The following is a 13,223-nucleotide window of genomic DNA, read 5'->3' as shown; positions in this document are numbered from 1 at the left end:
ACCAGCATGATCAGGCACATGTCAGCCAAGCACCCGACTTTGTGGGAAGTACAACAGAGTCGAGGAGCAGTGCTTGCTGATGTCACTGCTACGTCTTCGCTGGTTGTGCATGCGAGCCAATCCTCTGTCCATGCTGCCTGCGAACAAGCCTCCTCCACTCCTGCACCTGCAGTTGCCTACGCAGAAAGAACACCATCATCAAGCACGTCCTTGTCCCAGCGCAGCGTTCAGTTATCCATTCAGCAAACCTTTGAACGCAGGCGCAAATACACTGCCAACACCCCACATGCCACAGTTCTAAATGCTAACATTTCGCGACTGCTTGCGCTGGAAATGTTGCCTTTTAGGCTGGTGGAGACAGAAGCATTCCGTGACCTGATGGCGGCAGCTGTCCCACGTTACTCGGTCCCCAGCCGCCACTATTTCTCCCGGTGTGCCGTCCCCGCGTTGCATAACCACGTGTCACAAAACATCACACGTGCCCTGAACAACGCTGTTTCACCCAAAGTCCACCTAACCACAGACACGTGGACAAGTGCTTGTGGGCAAGGCCGCTACATCTCGTTGACGGCACACTGGGTTAATATTGTGGAAGCTGGGACCCAGTCTGAGCGAGGGACGGAACACGTCCTTCCCACACCAAGGTTTGCAGGCCCTACCTCAGTCAGTGTTTCACCCACACTCTACAGCTCCGGAATGTCATGCTCTTCAGCCTCCTCCTCCTCCTGCGCATCCTCATCCACTGTGCCCTCCACACCAGTCACAAGCTGGAAGCACTGCAGCACTGCCTCGGCGAAGCGGCAACAGGCTGTGCTGAAGCTAATCTGCATAGGTGACAAACCCCACAATGCAGAAGAGCTGTGGACAGCTCTGAAACAGCAGGCAGATCACTGGCTCACACCTCTGAACCTAAAGCCAGGAAAGGTCGTTTGTGACAATGGCCGGAACCTGGTGGCGGCTTTGAGGCGAGGCCAGCTGACACATGTTCCATGCGTGGCCCATGTGCTCAACCTCGTGGTTCAGCGGTTTATAAAGTCATACCCAGAGCTGTCTGATCTGCTGGTAAAAGTTCGCCGCCTGTCTGCACATTTTCGAAAGTCACCTACTGCTTCAGCCGGCCTTGCCGGCTTTCAGCGCCGTTTGCATCTTCCGGCTCACAGACTGGTGTGTGATGTCCCCACGCGTTGGAATTCAACTCTGCACATGTTGGTCAGGATATGTGAGCAGAAGAGGGCAGTTGTTGAGTACCTGCATCACCTAAGCCGTCGGGAAATGGGTCAAACTCCACACATAACACCTGAGGAGTGGAGATGGATGTCAGACCTATGTACCATCCTCCAAAACTTTGAGGACTCCACCAAGATGGTGAGTGGTGATGACGCCATTATTAGCGTCACCATACCGCTACTCTGCCTTCTAAAACGGTCCCTTTTGAAAAACAAACATGATGCATTGCAGGCGGAGCGCGATGAGTTGCAGCAAGAAACAGTAGTGGGTGTGGGTGATAACACACAGCCCAGCCTCGTCTCATCACAACGTGCAGTGGAGGACTATGACGAGGAGGAGGATGAAGACATGGAGCAACTCTCCGGCCAAATTGAGGATATGACATGCACACCAGTCATGTCCTCGATTCAGCGTGGCTGGCCAGAGGACAGGGTAGATGAGGAGGAGGAGGAGGAGGAGGAGGAGGAGGACAGCATGTTCAGTCATCTTGTTGGTCAGGCTACTGAAGTCCTGGCTGTTAAGAGTCTGGCGCACATGGCTGACTTTATGGTAAGCTGCCTGTCTCGTGACCCTCGCGTTAAGAACATCTTGGCCGACAATCATTACTGGTTGGTAACACTGTTAGACCCACGCTACAAGGAGAACTTTTTGTCTCTTATTCCCGTGGATGAGAGGTCAACCAAAATGCAGCAGTTTCGGAAGGCCATACTCACGGAAGTAGGCAAAGCATTCCCCTCACAAAACGCTAGCGGCATAGGTCAGGAATCAGTGGACAACCGAGGCGTACAGCCGAGAGAGGCACAAGTCCAATCCGCCAGAGGTAGGGGAACAGTCTTTAAGATGTGGGACAGTTTTCTCAGCCCCTCACGTACCACAGCCCCTGAGGTGCGGGGTAGTGCCACAAGAAATCCTAAGTTTGCCCAGATGCTGAAGGAGTACCTTGCAGATCGAACAACTGTACTCCGACATTCCTCTGTGCCTTACAATTATTGGGTATCCAAGCTGGACACGTGGCATGAATTGGCTCTCTACGCCTTGGAAGTCCTGGCCTGCCCTGCTGCTAGCGTTTTGTCAGAGCGTGTTTTTAGTGCCGCAGGTGGAATCATTACAGATAAACGCACCCGCCTGTCAACTGAAAATGCTGACAGGCTGACTCTGATAAAGATGAACAAGGGTTGGATTGGGCCAGACTTCACCACACCACCAGCAAATGAGAGCGGAATTTAAAGTTTGCCATGTACCTCCACTCACCCATGGGTACACTTCTCGACTTTGGATAATCGCTGGACTGCTCCTCCTTCTCCTCATGCGCCATCATGATGACCGTTACAATAGTTAGGTCTTTGTTTCAGGTATACCCCCAGTGGTAAATTTTTTCGCCCATTCTTTGCAGAATGGACATTACAACGACAGGAGACCCGCTCCTTTGCAATGGGAACAATGTTTTGAGGCCCTCATGCACGTCTCTACCCAGGGACAACGTGGAGCCTCCCAATTTTTGGCTGCCCTGCCTAAGGGCTATACTGAAATACACCCACTTCCTTAAAATGGACACTTAATGTTTTGAGGCCCTCATGCACGTCTCTACCCAGGGACAATGTGGAGCCTCCCAATTTTTGGCTGCCCTGGCAAAGGGCTATACTGAAATAGACCCACTTCCTTACAATGGGCACTTCAGGTTTAAAGGCCATCATGCACGTCTCTACCCAGGGACAATGTGGAGCCTCCCAATTTTTGGCTGCCCTGCCTAAGGGCTATACTATAATACACCCACTTCCTGACAATGGACACTTAATGTTTTGAGGCCCTCATGCACGTCTCTACCCAGGGACAATGTGGAGCCTCCCAATTTTTGGCTGCCCTGGCAAAGGGCTATACTGAAATAGACCCACTTCCTTACAATGGGCACTTCAGGTTTAAAGGCCATCATGCACGTCTCTACCCAGGGACAATGTGGAGCCTCCCAATTTTTGGCTGCCCTGCCTAAGGGCTATACTATAATACACCCACTTCCTGACAATGGACACTTAATGTTTTGAGGCCCTCATGCACGTCTCTACCCAGGGACAATGTGGAGCCTCCCAATTTTTGGCTGCCCTGGCAAAGGGCTATACTGAAATAGACCCACTTCCTTACAATGGGCACTTCAGGTTTAAAGGCCATCATGCACGTCTCTACCCAGGGACAATGTGGAGCCTCCCAATTTTTGGCTGCCCTGCCTAAGGGCTATACTATAATACACCCACTTCCTGACAATGGACACTTAATGTTTTGAGGCCCTCATGCACGTCTCTACCCAGGGACAATGTGGAGCCTCCCAATTTTTGGCTGCCCTGGCAAAGGGCTATACTGAAATAGACCCACTTCCTTACAATGGGCACTTCAGGTTTAAAGGCCATCATGCACGTCTCTACCCAGGGACAATGTGGAGCCTCCCAATTTTTGGCTGCCCTGCCTAAGGGCTATACTATAATACACCCACTTCCTGACAATGGACACTTAATGTTTTGAGGCCCTCATGCACGTCTCTACCCAGGGACAATGTGGAGCCTCCCAATTTTTGGCTGCCCTGGCAAAGGGCTATACTGAAATAGACCCACTTCCTTACAATGGGCACTTCAGGTTTAAAGGCCATCATGCACGTCTCTACCCAGGGACAATGTGGAGCCTCCCAATTTTTGGCTGCCCTGCCTAAGGGCTATACTATAATACACCCACTTCCTGACAATGGACACTTAATGTTTTGAGGCCCTCATGCACGTCTGTATGCAGGGGCATTGGTGAACCTCACAATTTAGGACTGCCCTGGCAAAGGAAAATACTACAAAGACTCACTTCCTCAAAATGGGCACATTAGACTCAAGAGGCCTTCATGTACGTCTCTTCTCAGGGACATCGGAGTGCCACACAATGTTTTCACGTAAAATCTTTCATGTATTGATCTCAAAAAGTAACATACACCAGATCTATCTCACTATTGGGTATGTGCCCTTAACATTTCCGCCATGAAAAATCATTTTGGGGTCATTTTGGAAGGTTTTCTGGTGAGTCCGTAAAAATGGCGTAAAACGCGGACAAAATTGTTCACAGCTGTGACTTTTGAGTGATAAATGCTTCAAGGGGTCTTCCCCATGCTGTTGCCATGTCATTTGAGCACTCTTCTGAGACTTTTGTGACATTTTTAGGGTTTCTCCATGCTGCCGGGAGGTCATTTCACAAAAATACTCGGGTCTCCCATAGGATAACATTGGGCTCGTTGCTCGGGCCGAGTACACGAGTATCTTGGGAGGCTCGGCCCGAGCTTCGAGCACCCGAGCTTTTTAGTACTCGCTCATCACTACATACTAACCTTGCAAGAGGAGGAAAATCTGAGAAGACACAAACTTCATGGCTTGACTTTAGCAGAGCAGACTTCACAGGCCTAAAGGCAAAGGTTTGTAGACGTCCATGGCACATAATTCTTCAGCACAAAACTGCACACAATGGATGGGAAATCTTCCTTAAAGTAAACCTGTCAGCAGAAATTTTGCCCTAAACCTAAAAGTTTCCCCATCTGCAGCTCCTGGGCTGCATTCTAGCAAGGTGCCTATAGTTATTCTGCCCCCTTTTAGATCAAAATAAATAGTTTATAAAGTGGTACCTTTCAGTTTGAAAATCTTGTTAATCGTACACGGGGGCAGACTGTCTGTTGTCCGTTACTGTCCCTCCTGCCGCTTTAGACCATCCCCCAACCCTCATTTACATACCTCAGGACGCCGCCCAGTGCGTCCGATGTCTCGCGCATGCGCCGTGCCACTGTAGCGGGACTGTGCACAGTGGGACCGCTGGTGACGTTGCGCAAGCACGAGATTATGGGCGGCACTGTGATATTCATCAGCAAGCTCCCGCCCATAATCTCGTCCCCGCACTTTCCCCTCTGCCTCCACCGTTCTGCGCATGCCCTGGCCAGATGACCCAACGTCACCTCTTTCCCATCTAGCCCTGGAGCAGGAAATAGATGGGAGGAGCGGAGCAGGACACCACCGATCATCTGGTCAGGGCATGCGCAGAACAGTGGAGGCAGAGGGGAAAGCGCGTGCATGAGATTATGGGCGGGAGCTTACTGATGAAAATCACAGCACCGCCCATAATCTCGTGCTTGCGCAATGTCACCAGCGGTCCCACTGTGCACAGTCCTGCTACAGTGGCACGGCACATGCGCGAGACATCGGACGCACTGGGCGGCGTCCTGAGGTATGTAAATGAGCGTTGGGTGACGGCCTAAAGCGGCAGGAGGGACAGTAACGGACAACAGACAGTCGCTCCCCGTGTACGATTAACAAGATTTTCAAACTGAAAGGTACCACTTTATAAACTATTTATTTTGATCTAAAAGGGGGCAGAATAACTATAGGAACCTTGCTAGAATGCAGCCCAGGAGCTGCAGAAGGGGAAACTTTTAGGTTTAGGGCAAAATTTCTGCTGACAGGTTCCCTTTAAGGAAATCCTTAATACACGAGAACTAACAATACCTAAAGGAAGAAAAAGGGAAAAGCCCTAAAGAAACCAGGATGAATGACCAAAAATTACATCACCTGCTAAAAAGGAAAAAGAAAAACAAACAAGCAGAAGATGGGGATTATACCTAGGAAACAATACATGCAGTTTTCAGACTCTGCAAGACAAGTAGCAAAGGTGATAAGGCCCAACACGAATTGAATCTTGCAAAAGAGGCCAAGAGTAAGGTAAAATGATTTTGGGTGTATGTTAAAAGAAAAAGAAAAGTGAAGGAGACCATTGGACTCCTGTAGAATGAAAAAGGTGAAACAGTCAACAAGGTGGAACAACAGGTGGAGCTACTAAATTCGTATTTCGTATTTGTCTTCTCATCAAAAACTAATGCAAGCATCAACAATAATCATGATATAAATGATGATCAGGAGGAATCTAAGTGGACAATAAGCAAAGGATTTATAGGAGAACACTTAGCCAAATTAAAGGAACCAAGTCCCCAGGACCAGATCATTTACATCCTAGAGTCCTGAAAGAGATAGCAGAGGAAATAATAGTTCCGCGTTCCATAATCTTCAATAAGTCATGGGAAACAGACAAGTCATGGGAAACAGTAGTGGTCCCTCTATATTGGAAAAGGACAAATGTGGTACCTATCTACAAAAAGGGAAAAAGAAGGATGCAGGGAATTACAGGCCAGTTAGCTTGACCTCCATTGCAGGAAAAATATTCAACCAAATTGGAACATTTGCTTAGGTACCTGGATGTGTAGGCATTAATTAACCAGAGCCAGCACGGCTTTATGACTAATAAATCTTGTCAGACAAACCTGATTTCCTTCTATAACAAAGTCACTGAATGGTTGGCTCAGGGGAATGTCATGGATATAGTATGCCTTAACCTCAGTAAGGCATTCAATAAAGTATCATATGACATCCTCATTGAAAAAATGAAGTACGGAATCGAAAAAAATCAGTTAGATGAATTCAAAACAGCCTTAATGATCAGGCACAACAAGTAATACTAAATCGCTGCACATCGAACTGGGGAAAAGTCAAAAGAGGGTGCTGCAAGGCTCTGGTTAATATCTTTATAAGTGATCTGGACAATGAAATTATTGGGAGAATCATAAAATTTGCATAGGATAGGTGAAGAGAGAGTAGTATTTAAGATAACCTAGACACATTCGAACAATAGGCCGAGGAGAACGGAATGGTGTTTAACAGGGACAAATACAAAGTCCTACATCTGGATAAAAGAAATGTAAAAAGCACATACATATAGTAAGGAAGGAATAGAACCAAGCGATAGCTCAGGTGGAAAGGGCTTGGAAATAATAATAGATCCCAGATTCAACTTGAGTCAACAGTGGTGCGGTGCTGCAGCTAAAAAGGTCAACAAAATTCTGGGATCTATCAAGACAAGCATTGAATCTAGATCAAGAGAGGTAATTATTCTCCTAATCTCTTCCCTGGTCAGACCCTACCTGGAGGACTGTGTAAAGTTCTGGGTGCCCCAATTCAAGAAAGACATCAATATATTGGAGCAAGTCCAGAGAAGAGCAACCAAAATGTTAAAAGGTCTGCGAACCATGCCATATGAAGGCCAGCTAAAAGAACTAGGAATATTTAGTTAGCACAAGGAAGTAAATAAGCAATGGCATGAAATTAAAAAGAAGGAGATTCAGATTAGACATTAGGAAAAACCTGACAGTGAGGGCAGTCAGAGTGGAACAGGCTACCTGGGGAGTTTCCATTAATGGAAACCTTCAAGCAGAAGCTGGATAAGCATATAGCTGGGATGATTTAGGAAAATCTTCACTTCTGGACCACCTGTCCAGATGGAATTACTAACATTTGAGTATACTTATGGACGATATGTACTGATGATCTAACTAACATTTCTAGTTTACCACATTTGGATTTGGGTATACTTCTGGACCTGATGACAATACTATCATACTAACATGTTTACCACATTTGGGTATATTTTTGGACAAACTGTCCAGATAGCATTACTAACACTTTACAATACAACATTTGTGCATATTTATGTACCATATGTCCTGATGATATTACTTATGTTCGGTACATGAATATGTGATTGTCATTTAGAATCTTATGAACAATGCCCTTTGTGTAGTAGGATGATCAGAGCAGGATTTGCGGTTTTCTGATTTAACCGGGTGACATATTTTGAATATGACATTTTTCATCTGTAGGATACAAACACTGTATTGATGTGGCTATATTTGTCTAGACTTCCTTGTCTATTTCTATTAAACCATAATTACAATTAATAAAGGCTCAGCTGTTTTATGCTCTTAGTAGATGGGCAGTAACCTGGTACTTACCAGACAGAGCCTTCAATTGTGTTAATAAAATTGCATAGCACATAGGGACCAAACGGCTACCAGGTATACAGTATGTAACATCTTCTGTTTGGAGTGCTGTTATATGTGATCTCAAATAAGAAAAAGATAACCTCTGGTCTTAAGAGAAGTGAAACTTTCACTTTGCAGTTAGGATTATCATTACTGTATTTATTGAACAGATTACGGACCTGCTTTGCAAGCCTCCCAGAACAGTTTAATATAGATCTATTAGATAATATGCTTCTCTATGTAGGGTGAGAATAAAGTAGCTACAAGTCTGCATTACCATAATTGTAGAACCAAATGGAACAAGCATTGTATAACTGCACTCATTTAGAAATAAACCTGTATGAAATACTGTAAATTAAGTTAAAATTTTACAGGGTTGGCCCACACCATAACAACTTATCACCTATTGATATGATGCCAGTGCTAGTGATAAACCGCTGGGAACTACTCTGATTTTGTGCATGCAACTATAATGCCCCCCATCTCAATGGAGCAAAGGTGATTAGTTTATTTTTTTTGTATTATTTTTTCATCGACTTATAGGGCTTTTGAATCGATGATTGCTTCTTTGGTCAGTATTACATGGAAAACACAAAAGAAATGTAACATTTTCAAATATAGTTTTTCTCAGTAGGTTCCTCTGATTTTGGTTTACCAATATTGATGTATTGCTGACCAAAAATCCCCAAAAATCTTCTGATGGATTGGAGGTCCTTTCTTAGGTTTCTAGCTGTCCTGGTAACACTTCATCCTAAAGTTCTTGACCTGAGGAATTCACCAATTCAATATCGAAATGCGTGGCTTCAGAACATTGACTACAACTTGTGTTTCCATTATCAGTAGTAGCCATGTCTTGCATTTTCTCCTTTATTGTTGCATCTATTACAGGGCACCAATGGGTTTACAGACATAGCCCCTTTTCTCTGTAAAGCATTTTAGATACCTCAGTCAATATTGATCTCTGAGGTCCCAGCCATTGTTGCTGTACCACAGCTGTCAATCACCACCAGGCTCCTACTGTTGATCATCTCCTGCGCCCGTGGAATACCATGATGTACATGTACAACAAAAAGCCTTTTGATGAAGCATTCCATGACATTTGTGTATGTAATGGAGCATTAACAGATTAGCACAGCCCCTTTTTATATCAATGAAGGGTTCGCAGCTTAACGCAACGTGCACACATAGCCTTAAGGCTTTCCTTTTAGAACTAATATGGAGCATTTTCTTCTCATTCAAACCCCATCCATTAAATGATTTGTCCTTCATTTAAAGTATCGGTATGTAATACTGCTTGAAAATGTATGACCTGAAAGAGATGCCACAGTGAAGTGTTCAGTGTAGCATAATTACATTATTATTATATTGAAGTATTTCTCTTTTTAACCACAGTACAGTTATATAGTGACAATTAGGTACCCAGCGTAGTGAAACATCAGACATCATGGCATAACTCCGATATCTGTTCTAACGTCATTCAATACCTTTAAGAAAGTTGTCATGAGGATGATGTGTACATCCCATACAGAATAAAGATATCCATACAGACTTTAGCTTTAGCGTTGCTTAAGATGTTCTGTCTTTCTATTGGCTTGGTATATAATCCTTTTGAATGAATAGAGTATTTACCTGAGACAAGTATGTTTCCCTGCTCCTCCGATGTAATCGTCTCTGTAATGATTATGCCGCCTCGAGTGTTTCACACTGGTGTAAGAAAGTTCTTTAACTGTCCTGAGCCAAAGGGTTGGACAATCCTTAAACAAGCGAACAAAAATGTGCTTAGCCTCAAACTTGTCTGACTGGTCCTAGTCTGCAGGTGACTTTGATAATATAAGATAGTACACGAGACAGAAGGTGCTATTGGATTAATAACAAGTAAGTTGTACCTGTTTCCTCAATTAAATTGGTTGCAACAGGAGAAACTACTTGGAAGGGTGTGTTAGGACACATGGTAATGAGATGTGTGTATCCAACGACTTGGCAAATTATTAACATGTCCACATAATGTTCAAGTGCTATTATTCTGACAGATGAATACTTTAAGTTGATCAAGCTTTTCATATGTCGAAAGCCATTTTTGCCTTAGAGTACTTTAAGAAAGTTGGCTATGATAAGCTGGACTCGGGGTGTCTACGGTTGAGACTCCCAACAACCAGCTGAAACCAATGGGGTATTCTAGCATGAAATCAATAGGTTGTCCCTGTAATGCACATATGTTCTGGAAACCTTTTCTGTGCTCAGTCTTAGGATCCCTTCACATATCACTGATTCTGATACGTATGTTGAAGTTTTTCTACATACCAGAATTATGAACATACGCAGACCCATTAAAATCAATGGGTCTGCACACATATCAATGATTTCTCACTGACTGTGTTTCCGTGCGGCGCGCACACGTGTCCGTGTGTTCCGCACGGAGACAAGTATATTCTTTCTGGTATCACTGATGTCCCACGGACCACACAATGGTGTGATCTGTGAAACACGTACTAGAAAAACACGTACATTTAAAATAAAAAGCTTTTTATACTCACCCGTCTCCAGCGACGCTGTCTTCAGCCGCTGCTGTCTCCTGCTTCCAAGCCAGCTAATTATGCTCATTGTTTATTCACTGCACCGTGACCCGGAAGTAGCTGCAGAGGGGAGACAGCGGCGACTGGACACAGCATCATGGGAAACTTCAGCACCACAGACAGCAGAGCATGGACAGGTGAGTATAGGTGCCTGATCTCCATGTACACTGCTGGCCAAAAGTATTGGCACTCCTGCAATTCTGTCAGATAATACTCAGTTTCTTCTTGAAAATGATTGCAATCACAAATTCTTTGGTATTATTATCTTCATTTTTTTTTTGCTTGGAATGAAAAAGCACAAAAGAGAATGAAACAAAAATGAAATCATTATTTCACACAAAACTCCAAAAATGGGCCAAACAACAGTATTGGCACTCTTAGCCTAATACCGTACTTGGTTGCACAACCTTTAGCCAAAATAACTGCGGACAACTTTCAGGTCTTTGGAGATGGACTTGTAGCCTTGAGATTGCTCATGCTTCCTCACAATTTGGATTCTCAAGTCCTAACAGTTCTTTGTTCTTTATTTCTTTTCTCCATGCTCAATGTAGTACACACAACGACACAGGACAGAGGTTGAGTCAACTTTAATCCATGTCAACTGGCTGCAAGTGTGATTTAGTTATTGCCAACACCTGTTAGGTGCCACAGGTAAGTTACAGGTGCTGTTAATTACACAAATTAGAGAAGCATCACATGATTTTTCAAAGTGTTCCAATACTTTTGTCCACCCCCTTTTTTGTTTCGTGTGGAATTATATCCAATTTGGCTTTATGACAATTTTTTTTTTTTTCATTGAAGACAAATTAAATGAAGATAATAATACCAAAGAATTTGTGATTTGCAATCATTTTCAAAAAGAAACTGAGTATTATCTGACAGAATTGCAGGGGTGCCAATACTTTTGGCCAGCACTGTATTATCACGGATAGCACATGGACATCACACATGTGCCAAAATTACTGCACACGGAGGGACATACGCACCTTTATCATGTCAGTGAAAAACATGTGTTTTTCACTGATGTGTAAAGGGGGCCTTAGGTCTCTTTTACACATCAGTATTTTGCATCAGTGTTTCATCATTGTTTGGATGCCAAAATCAGTAGTGCAACTTCCAGAGAAGAACTATAAGGCCGGCTTCTCACTTGCGATTTTCTCGCAGTAGTGCAATGCGAAAAATTCTCGCATTGCACTCGGACACATGTTATTCAATGATTCAGCTCTCATCTGCGATTTTTTTCTCACTCCAAAACGGACTGAGAAAAAAAATCGCAGCATGCTGCGATTCGGAGAGCTTCTCGCGCGAGTCTCTTCAATGATTCTCTATGGGAGCGGGTAAATAATCGGATGTCACATGGACGGCACTCACACCATCCTAGTGACATTCGATTTTCTAAATACATTTATCGCATGTTTCGCAAAACACTGGAAATGAGTGAGGTCTCACAATGTCGGTCAATCTCTACCTCTGTCAGTCGGTCTCTCCCTCTCGGTATCTATTCTCTCTCTCTGTCGGTTGGTCGGTCGGTCTCTCTCTCTGTCGGTCTCTTTCTCTCTCTGTCCATGTCAGTCTATTCCTTTCCCCCCTCTCTCATACTCACCGATCCCCGATCACCAGCACGGCTCTGCACGGCGTTCACACTGCTCCGTCGGCTTCTCCTCTTTTGAAAATGCCGGCCGCTCATTATTCAATCTCGTATTCCCTGCTTTACCCGCCCACTGGAGCCTATGATTGGTTGCAGTCAGACACGCCCCCACGATGAGTGACAGCTGTCTCACTGCAACCAATCACAGCTGCCGGTGGGCGGGTCTATATCATGCAGTAAAAAAAATAAATAATTAAAAAAAAACAGCATGTGGTTCCCCCCAATTTTAATACCAGCCAGGTTAAAGCCACACAGCTGAAGGCTGGTATTCTCAGGATGGGGAGCCCCACGTTATGTGGAGCCCCCAGCCTAACAATATCAGCCAGCAGCCGTCCAAAATTGCCGCATCCATTAGATACGACAGTTCTGGGACTCTACCCGGCTCTTCCTGATTTGCCCTGGTGCGTTGGCAATCGGGGTAATAAGGAGTTAATGGCAGCAGCCTATAGCTGCCACTAAGTCCTAGATTAATCATTGCAGTCATCTGTGAGACACCCCCTATGATTAACCTGTAATTTAAAGTTAATAAACACACACAGTGAAAAAATCCTTTATTTGCAATAATAAATAGTAACAGATACCCTCGTTCACCACTTTATTAAGCCCCAAAAACCCATCCATGTCCGGCGTAATCCACGGAGGTCCCACGTTGCGTCCAGCTCTGCTACATGAAGGTGACAGGAGCTGCAGAAGAACACCGCCACTCCTTTCAGCTCCACGCAGCAACTGAGGTGAGTAGCGCGATCAGCGATGATGTCACTCAGGTAACTCGTGGCCACCGCTGGATCCTCCAACTGTGACAGCAAGTCGCCGAGTGACAGCGATGAAGTCACAGGTGAGTTGCGGTCTCGGGTGGAGCATCCAGCTAGCCGCGGGTAGCCTGAGTGACGGCAGTGCTAAT

General features: G+C 44.9%; 1 protein-coding gene across 1 annotated transcript in view; it reads right to left on the bottom strand.

The window, feature by feature from the left end:
- The window catches only part of LOC142292280 (transmembrane protease serine 11G-like), a 55,379-nt gene extending 45,583 nt beyond the window's left edge, over window positions 1-9,796 (bottom strand). Inside the window, exon 1 of the mRNA XM_075337522.1 lies at window positions 9,731-9,796. The gene's annotated coding sequence lies outside the window, so the exon portion shown is untranslated. The remainder of the gene's footprint in view (window positions 1-9,730) is intronic.
- Between the last annotated feature and the right edge of the window lie 3,427 nt (window positions 9,797-13,223).

The sequence above is a fragment of the Anomaloglossus baeobatrachus genome, chromosome 1, assembly GCF_048569485.1.
Source record: "Anomaloglossus baeobatrachus isolate aAnoBae1 chromosome 1, aAnoBae1.hap1, whole genome shotgun sequence".
Classification (NCBI taxonomy): Eukaryota; Metazoa; Chordata; class Amphibia; order Anura; family Aromobatidae; genus Anomaloglossus; species Anomaloglossus baeobatrachus.
The sequence above is the reverse complement of the archived record's forward strand: the minus strand, read 5'-3'. Positions and strand labels throughout refer to the sequence as shown.